Consider the following 9,749-nt stretch of genomic DNA (forward strand, 5'->3'; position numbering starts at 1 on the left):
TGAAGCTGTCTGCTCAGCCACCGCTCTCCGCCCACTCACATATTTCCAACTTTCGACTGTCGACCAACTAGTCACTCTATTTACCTTCTAATCCACACCCGGAACTGACAATGAATCCAAATGAAAGTTGCATTACAGTGGGATGTATTTGATTTATAAAGGTTCAAAGCCCACACAGACGGGAATGTAACACGTTAAGCCAAACATTGCAGAAGTAGTGCACAATTCAGTTTGATCAAACATCTCATCAGTAGGCAGAAAATATATAAGCGTTTAAATTTTAGGAAATTAGGTCAAATGCATTACAATCGAGACAAATACTAACTGAAACTAACTTTTTGCCTCCCTATACTTCAGACAAAGTACATTACTTTGTCTGAAGTATAGGGAGGCAAAAAAGTTGCAACCTTTATACTAATGTTTAGTTGTTTTTGGAGCATTGGAAGACACCTCAGTCTTTCTGTTACGTGTACAAACAACACTGGGTATTATGTAAATGTTAACTTCTTAAAATGCTAAAAAGCAACAAAGTTGTTGTTTAAAAATGGTTCCATGGTTGGCTTCTAAGCTATGACCACATAAAGCCGCATGGCGAATGCAATACCAAATGTTCTTCTAGCCTTCTAGGTTCGTATTTGTGGTGTTGAGCGGAATCACTTGACAGCTATGTGAGGCGTTAGTTGTAGTCATCCACGTATCTTTCAGGATGAACTGTCATAACTTTAGTGATCCAGTCACTCATATGTCATTCATGCAGTGCCTTCGTCAGTTTATTCTGTTTCCCGTTCATTTGATCAATACTTTGATTTATGAGCAAATAGCTTCAGAGGTAAAGGCGTACTCATCAGCTAAATTAAGTCACTGAACACATCAAACAAAATACTGGCTCTTTCCTCTGCCCTACATTAGCCATCTTCCCAAACAGTTCTCAAACGAATTTGTAGCAAAGCTTTGAGAAACATTATAAAACATGATTCATATGCCCTTCAATCAGCTAGTTTAGAGCAAATAAACTTGTGGTGGCAAATGCCAGTACTGACTTATGATGGAATTCATGAGGGGAGTAATGGTCAGGAAGCGTAAACAAGACTAAACCTTGAAGAACCTTGAACAGGTAGAAATGGAAAACAAAACCAGTCGCTTTTGGGGATTACAACAGAAAAATAATAATAAAAAAAAAAGCATGCAACAATCAGACAGAGACAGCATCTTCTTTCAAAGATGAAACAGCTAGGAACTGGTAGAGGAGGAGGCACAGATTAGAAGACAGGTTAGAAAGTCTTTACTTGTTGAAACAGGCAAAAGGTAAAAACCACAAGGAACAGATCAAAATAACAAAGTACACATGAAACAGGCTGTTGTGTTTCTGTCATGGAGAACAAAGCCGAACTGGCAAAGTGGAAAGGGAACAAAGAGGCTAAATACAAGCGGAGCAATGAGACACAGGTGAAATACATCAGGGCGGGGCTAACAATCAGGGGCAGCAAGTGCAAGGGGGAAGTAAAGACATCTGGAATGACAGAAAGTTTAGTAACATGGAGAGGAGACAGTGCTTCCTCTGAATGTAAACTGCTTGTTCCTCTTTCTAAAGAGCTCCATAGGCCTGCCAAATTGCACCGTAGTTACTAGATGGGAGTAGTTGTGGTGATTGGTTGTTGCACTTTGCTGTTAGATTATTTCTATGGTTCAACAGCATTGCTTTTTACAATAGGCTATTCCACTGTAAGCTATTGGGGACATCAAAGTACTGAACAAAATTTTGATCTAATATTTTTGGAGGTTTTGTGTGCTTTTTGCTGGTTTTTGAACAGCTTTTGGGCTGGAAACCATCAGCTGTATCTGGTGTAACACTAGGGGTACTAGCATTTAGCTCGGAGCACCACTAGAGCATTTGTGCTTGTTTTTGATCAGGTTAATCCATTTTGACACATTCCCCATAACTGTGTTTTGATCCGTCTATTCACTCGCAAGTTTGAGAACAATGAAATGGTCAAAGAAGAAAAGAAAAATACAAAAGCAATTTGCAAACCCACCAGGAACTGACCTGCAGGAGTGTAATTCTAAAACGCGGCTTCCTATCAGACATGTGGCTGTTACCCAAGAGAATCTGTCCTGATTTTTTTGAGACCTTTGATCTGGGATTACACAGGGACTGCTGAGGAGAGAACTAAGTGATTGGTTGGGGAGAGCACATGGTGCACCCCGAGGTGGTCCGGGCCTCTGAAGTCAATGCCGCTGCTAAATCTACTGAAAAGATTGAAAAAAGGTTGAACTCAAGTGTAAAAAAATATTCAGAAAACAGTTTTAAACGTCTGGCCTGGTTTTGTCCTAAGGAACACAGACATCTTTTTTAAAGTTCGCATTTTTTCCACCCTTTTTTCCTCTTTATTTAATTTAATGATCGTTTAAAATTGTAAAAGGAAGAAGAAAAGCCATGTTCAGTGGAATAAATGGTCCTGTGTTTCAGTCCCATTTAAAGGATTCCGAGAGGGAAAGGCATTAAAACGGTTGCAGCAGCCACTCAAAGACAGCCTGGGGCTTGACAGCTCACTGTACTTTAAGAAGATGTCACCTCCCCTCAAACCAAAGGCGTTATATGAAAAATTGCACAATATGTGTGTCACACAGCTTGTCTCAGGTCTTTAAACTGAAAGGTGAGATGCCTGCTAGGATCACCTTACATCCCTGGGGTCGTCAGCCTCAGTGATTTCCCTCTTCAGTGGAAAAGCCTTCCAAATCTAAACACAGATATCTCTTATATCTTTCCAATTTTCTTATCAATTAGCCTGAAATGAACTTATAGTTGATTCTATTTCAACAAGATATTTCATTACTCTTGCTTTCCTCCCTTTCCCCCCCATCAAAACGCTTTGAATCAATTTCATGCCCTACAAATGCTGTTTACCCTCTTGGGTATGAAACATCTGCAGCTAGCTGCCACGGGCTTCTTCAGATTTCTCTCCCGCGCCCGGCTTTTATTTTCAAAGACTTCACAAAGAGGCTTGCTGCAGTTCAGGCAAGGTGTGGAGACGGTTGATTGCGCACGATGCGAACTGAAGACTGGGCAGGTGCAGTGTATTTATTTCCCGTGTTCACTGATGAGAGGCACTGCTAAGTTTAATTCAACCCGCGGCACATTTCTTGCAGCAATCTATTCTTTGCATTCACTGACTCCGCGGTGCGTGTGTTATGAGCCTTGGTTGTTGCTGAAAACACTCCCCCATCTGGAAAAAAGGAAAGAAGAACGTTGACAATATTAATCGTATTTATGAACGTCCAGTAAATGCTATAAGAACGTCTTTCTGGGTTTTTTCCCCTCACCCTGGGAGCTGTCAGATTTTTTCGTGATTTTTAAAAACCATTAATTACTGATGGACCCCAGGGATTTAATGCAGTAACTGCTGAAAAACTAATGCCTATACAGCGTGAAGACTTAGAGGGAGATTTGCACAACTAAAGTAGATGGCTTTAATGTCCAGTAATCTATAGTGAGATGCGAAGGCTTGTATTATTTGTGTCACAGCTCAAGGATTTGTTGGTATATTTTGTATGGCACAAAGGCATGTAACATTAAATCCTCTAATCCACATCTCCCAGGCATGTTTTCACTCAGAAACATATTATTAAAAATGTTATTTTTAGAGGCTGTAACCACAGTTACAACCTGAAGGGACGTTATGGCTGCAATGCTGGAAGAAACGAAAAGGTGCCGTTCACCTTCTTAAATCATTATCATCAGAAGTGATCTTTATTCCAGTTATCCACTGTCTCACTTTGGGAATAACTCTTGAGATATTGAAAGTTTTCAGTCCACTTTGAATGTTTTTCCAAGAGTGAGACTGGGAAATGCCACTCTCTCTTTTCTCACAGAGACCTGACCTTTTCTGCTCCAAGCCAGTTCCCCCTCTGAGTTTTCTATTACCTCAGCCAGAGATTACCAGGGTTTCAGACCCACAAGATAAATATTTCCACAGTTTTTTTACAGTCCCTCCATAGAGAGAGGTAGCGACTGGGTTTGTATGACCGATTTGATTTTGAAAGATTGAAGTCTAAAGGTGTTAAATTGGTGTATATATCTTACATGTGATATCATGAGATTGTCTATAAATACCCACCCACTTCTGGCACATTTTAGACACCATGGCTACGCATTTTAAACTTTTCTTGTGTCATTTCATGGTGTTTAAAGACAGGTTTCTAAGGTTAAGGCTTAAAACAGGGGTAGGCCGTTCTTAATTGAGATTACACGGTATGAAATAACACACTAAAATCACAAGGAAATATTAATAGAAAGAGACAAAGGACAACATGAGTCATTCAGGATATGCTCCAAAACAGCATATGTTGACATTCAAGTCAAAGCCCTTTGAACAGATCAAGGCAATGGCAGACTTTAACATGTAAAACATGTCAACCTTAGAATGAGTTGTTTAAACATCTAGAGGGAGCCCGTCGCAGAGCTACTGCTCCTTTGCTTTGAACGGGTCCACTTGAAATCACTCGGGAATCTGATAAGGATGCCTCCTGGGTGCCTTTCCTAGAAGGGTTACCAGGCAAGAACAGAAGGGAAGACAGTATGGGGCGTAGGGTAGACCCATAGTTCTCTGTGGGGATTACATGTCTCATCTGGCCTAAAAACAGCTTGGGATTCCTCATGACAAACTATCAAACGTTGCTAGGTAGGAGAATGTCTGGAATACCATGCTTAGCCACCGTTGCTACCATGACCTGACTTTGGATAAGAGAACAAAAATGCATGGATACATTTAGTCATGCCCTGCGATAGACTGGCGACCTGTCCAGGGTGTACCCCGCCTCTCGCCCGATGACAGCTGGGATAGGCTCCAGCAGACCCCCACGACCCTTAACAGAACTAAGCGGGTATAGAAGATGAATGAATGAATGAATGAACATTTAGTCATTTTATTTTTGGGATTCGTTCCTTCATCAACATTTCCTCTAAGTCAGGGATGGGCAACTGGTGGCCCAGGGGCCGCACACGGCCCGCGACCTCACTCGAAGTGGCTCTTAGATTCATTTTTGAAAATTATAAAAATGTGCCTTCTGTGGCACAGAATCAGTTGTAATGACACAGTTGGCCACTAGATGGTGCCTCCAATGCAGATGCCCCCTTGTGCACGCTTCCACCGGGTCTTCTCCACCAGTGAGGAAGAGACGTTGAGCCGTGGCTAAGAGCGGAGGAAAGAGAAAACTTGATCGAGAAAATCGTGTGCTTCAGGTGAAATGGGAAGAAGATTATCTGTTCACATAATTTAAAGGCAAACCTATGTACTTCGGCTTAGAGACGCTATCATCCATGCAAGATTTCAATTTAAGTCGCCACTACAACACGTTGCACAAACCTTTATACGAGAATTATGCTGAAGCTGCAAGGGCTGACCTCAAATCAAAAGTACACAAACAACAGCGACTTTTTACCAGTGCCCACTACCGATAGTGGTGAGGTATAGTGGGTATACATCATTTAAGTTGCCCATCCCTGCTCTAAGTTTTCAGCTTCAGCACTTTGTCATTTCCAGTTCTGGACTGAACTTAACAGCTGTATTGTATGAAACCCGTGCGCACTGATTGTATAAGATACATTTTTTTTTTTTTTGTAGGGGGGTCGTTAAAGCTTGAGCATTCCGCTCAGCTCTTAGAGAGAGGGAAAAACAATGCAGAAAACAAAAGACTTTCATTGAGGATTTAGCCAACATTATAATAAATTGCTGATACAAATTAATCACCGCACTAAACCACCATGGGACACACAATCTTGAAAGATGTATTTGATAAAAATGCTCGCATAGTGCTCACTGTAATCCCAGTGATCACAGCTGTAGTGTGAAGTACAGGCGATAATGCTCTTATACAGTAGATTAAGGTCAGACTATTAAGCTTTAGCATGTGCCAACATGCTAAAGTGGATATTCCAATAGTGACACATTTATCCAATGCAAATAACAATACTGAAAAATAACATAAACATAATAACCTTCGTGGGACTTGAATCCATGAGCCTTTCAGTTATCTGATATGAAAATATCATGTCTGAACTTCTAAACCTCACCATATGCCCTAAAGCGATGATCTTAATCCTTTCCCTTTTTAATCTTTTCAGATTTTACTGCTTTGGTGTTATTGATACAAAATGGTTCATTAGAGAATGCTTGCTGTGTTATGTGTTGTGTTGGTACATCGAAGGTGGGCTGTTTCTGTTAACCCTTACCTGTGCCATAAACGGGTCACCACTCTGGAGAGGTGATTATTCTCTAGGCTGGTTAATGGTCCTTGCTGACAGCACTTAATGAAAATTAATGGCCAGCTTTAGGACGGCATGCACACAAATAGGGCAGCAACTGTATTTTGCCTGCTTTAAGATCCCATATTCACGAGTCGCAGGACAAATTTATATGGATACAGATAGATGGGGTTTTTGCAAAACCTTCTCAGTGTGTTTGTTTGTATACTGTGCCTATGTGTGTCTATCAGAATAAATGCTCACAAATAAATCAAACCACCCTGTAGTATTACCCAAAATTTACTTGATGAAATGAACTCCAGAATGTATTTCTGTCTGATAATAGCAAATTTAAGACCCTGGCCAAGCTCCTGACGAACCATCTTGGCAGTATTGTTGCTTCATCATCCCCTCATTGGTCGGTCCAGCTGACTGCGGAGGGAAAGCAACTCCAGCAAGAGGAGATCATCCTCCAGCCTTAAGCCTGTGAAAATCCCATTAATGGGAATTAATGGACGTCTTGGAATTCTGTGATCCCCACAACATAGATTGGATCTGGAGCCGCTTAACCTGGCTCAGTCTCAAAGATTAGGTCTTACTGCATTTAAAGGTAGATTCATTTTATTTACTGTCTTGATGACTTTGTTGTCTTCCCTGTGACACAGCTGATACCAACTGGACAAAATTATTGTCTTGGTCATTAGAGTTGACTTATGCTGAACAAGGTGATCTGTGTGTTTTTGCAGTGTTTCAGTCTCTGTCTCAGAATGTTCAGTTGTGCATTTGGCCAAGATAATCGTCTACCTGTTGATCAGGTTCCTGTCTACTGTATTTGTGGTCTCTCCAAAAGTTCAACACAAACATCTGTGGTGGACAATAGTTAAAACCATGTCAGTTGTTGTTGTGTGCAAGGCTTTGAAAGCTCCCACACTGAGCTTCAAAAACACTTAATAAGGTACATCTGGAACTTGATCAACCTTTGACCAAAATGAAAAGCTGTACTTCTCTCTGTCTCCCAGCCATGCAGCAACCTTCAAGTGTACTTAATGAGTACAGTGTATAATCCAACATTTCTTTGTAACTGGTGGAGGTAGAGCAGAGCGCAGTATTAATTAAATGATAACGCGGCTCCTCGGGGATCCACTCTCCGACTGTACTGTGTAGACTCTGGCTCTCAACCATAGACTGTATATATGGACATATGGACAATGCGTCGCCACTTCCTTTCATCATGATCTTTACAGCAAAATGGTTGTCACCCCTTATGGCTAATTCCTCAATCTCTGACAACTCCACAGAAGGTGAATTGGTCTAAAACAAATTTTTTAAAATTATTTATAGGCTTAAAGTTATGTATAATTTAAGACAGGGCTGCTCTGAGTGACAGGATGCCTTCACGGGTCTCACCGCCTCAGCTCCACTTACTTTGCCCATTTTTGAACCATCTAGTATTTAGGTGGAATAAGGAGCCATCACAATAAGCTTCAGAACAACTTTTCGGGAAACCAGTAGTTGACGCCATCCGGGTTTATCCATATTTACATACATCCAGCGTTTCCAGCTGTTTCCGAATTGAAAATGTCACGCTGATTGGCCCCAAAAGGTCACAGCATTGCTGCTTTGTCCACATGTTTTAATAAGCATCTAATTATACAGAATGGTGATGACTTGCAGAGGAATGTTTCATCTTACCGACATGTGAGTTGTTACAGACAGGCCCCCCAGAGCAAACATCATGTTTATCTTTAATCGGTTCATGGAACAGGATTTCCAGTCATTCATGACCACAAAAAAGCATTTTTAGCGAAACAGCTGTTGCGCCGTACTTTTAATTATGATTGATTTTTGTGTTGTGCATTTAAAACACTGCATAAGTGGCTTAACTAATCTACCAAACATGCATATTATTATGCACTCCCCAAGGTTTTTCTATTTTGCAGTGTCAGAGGAGCCTTGGTGAATGTGCAGGATTAGTGAATATTTAAACGTGTTGTAAAAGAAAGTAGGAAAATCTCTCACATTCAGACACATGAAGACTTTCATTCATATCATCCTGCAGCACATGTGTGAACACGCACTGTACATAGGGAGCAGAGTATAGGATATGAAAGGTGACCATCCCTGTGTGTGTACATATATGAAGCCTATACAATTACAGTGTCTCTCAGTCATATCGAATATTTCCGTGTGTCTGGTTGGTTCTTGTGCGATTCCACAGAGGCCCGGTTGAGATATTAGCAGTCAATACTTGCACGGCGCATCTAAAACCATTGCAATTTATAGGCCTTGTTTTTGCTGATACAGCCTGGCTGTCAAAATCATCAGCGTGCGCACACAAACACCAGTCCTTCTGGAGGCACAGAAATGCATACAGAGCAGACACAGCTCACACGGCAAGAATGAGTAGAGGGAAGAATTGAATCGCTCTCTTTTGATTTTTCTTCTGCCTCGCTTTCTCTTTTTCTCTGGCTGTTTATCTTTCCCTGCCTCTCCCACCCCTCAAGACTTCATGCCATTCAGAGATTATCTTGTTTTCCTCTTCTTCCACAGCGGCAAACCCCATCAAGCTGGGATTTGTGTGGAAAGCAGTCATTCAGATCCTTTCAGCTGTGTTTTTACCAATAATCTATAGCATTAAAGGAAAATAGCCGAGATTACATTGCACATTGCGTGCCAGTGTGATTGTATTCTATTGCTAATGTTATTTGCCCAATAAATAGATTTTTTTTTTTCCTGTACGCTTCAAACGATTGCGGCATGTAAGAGAGAATTTAAAGGTTCAAGTCTATCATTAGCAGTCCCTTTATCATATTCCCTTTAAACCTGTGGCTTTTTTATGATTTACTTGATTGAGTTTGATGCATATTTTTTCATTTATTTTATTGTGCATATTAGGGGTTGAATGACTTCGGATTTTTTAAAGTCCCCTAATATGTGGTGAAAGTCGAGTCAACTAGTCGATGACGTCACACAAAAAAACACAGTAGAAAGTAATGCTTTGCAACAATGAAATCTGTATTCTTGACCTGATTACATACTGTAGAATCTCACACAAAAGAAACCACAGGCTACTTTCAGCTGCAGCCCACGTCAACACCATAAACACAGTCAGTCTGGCACTTGTAATGTGCAGCTCTCGCTCTGCAAAAACAAACAAACAAAGAAAAAACAGTCTATAACCACAGCAATGTCAACTAATAGAACAGAACTGAGCATAAATAAATGCATATCTCCGAATGCATTTCCGTGTACTGCAGCTAAAGGTCTAACAACTTTAGACCAGGAAATTTACCAGCAAATTGTTTATGTGCAGCCTCCTTTCTCTCTGCTATGCAGGTGAAGTTGTTAACTGACTGCCGCTGAGAAGATTTGGACCGTTCCTTTGCTAGCGTTAGCGGATGCCTTTTCAGATGAGCGTGTAATGCAGTAGTACTTTTGTTGTATTTCAGGGCTCACTTACATATTCCGCATGTCACGGTAGGATGGGCTTGATCTTCAGTGAAGTATG

This window comes from Chelon labrosus (genome assembly GCF_963514085.1).
Source record: "Chelon labrosus genome assembly, chromosome: 22".
NCBI classification, from domain to species: Eukaryota; Metazoa; Chordata; class Actinopteri; order Mugiliformes; family Mugilidae; genus Chelon; species Chelon labrosus.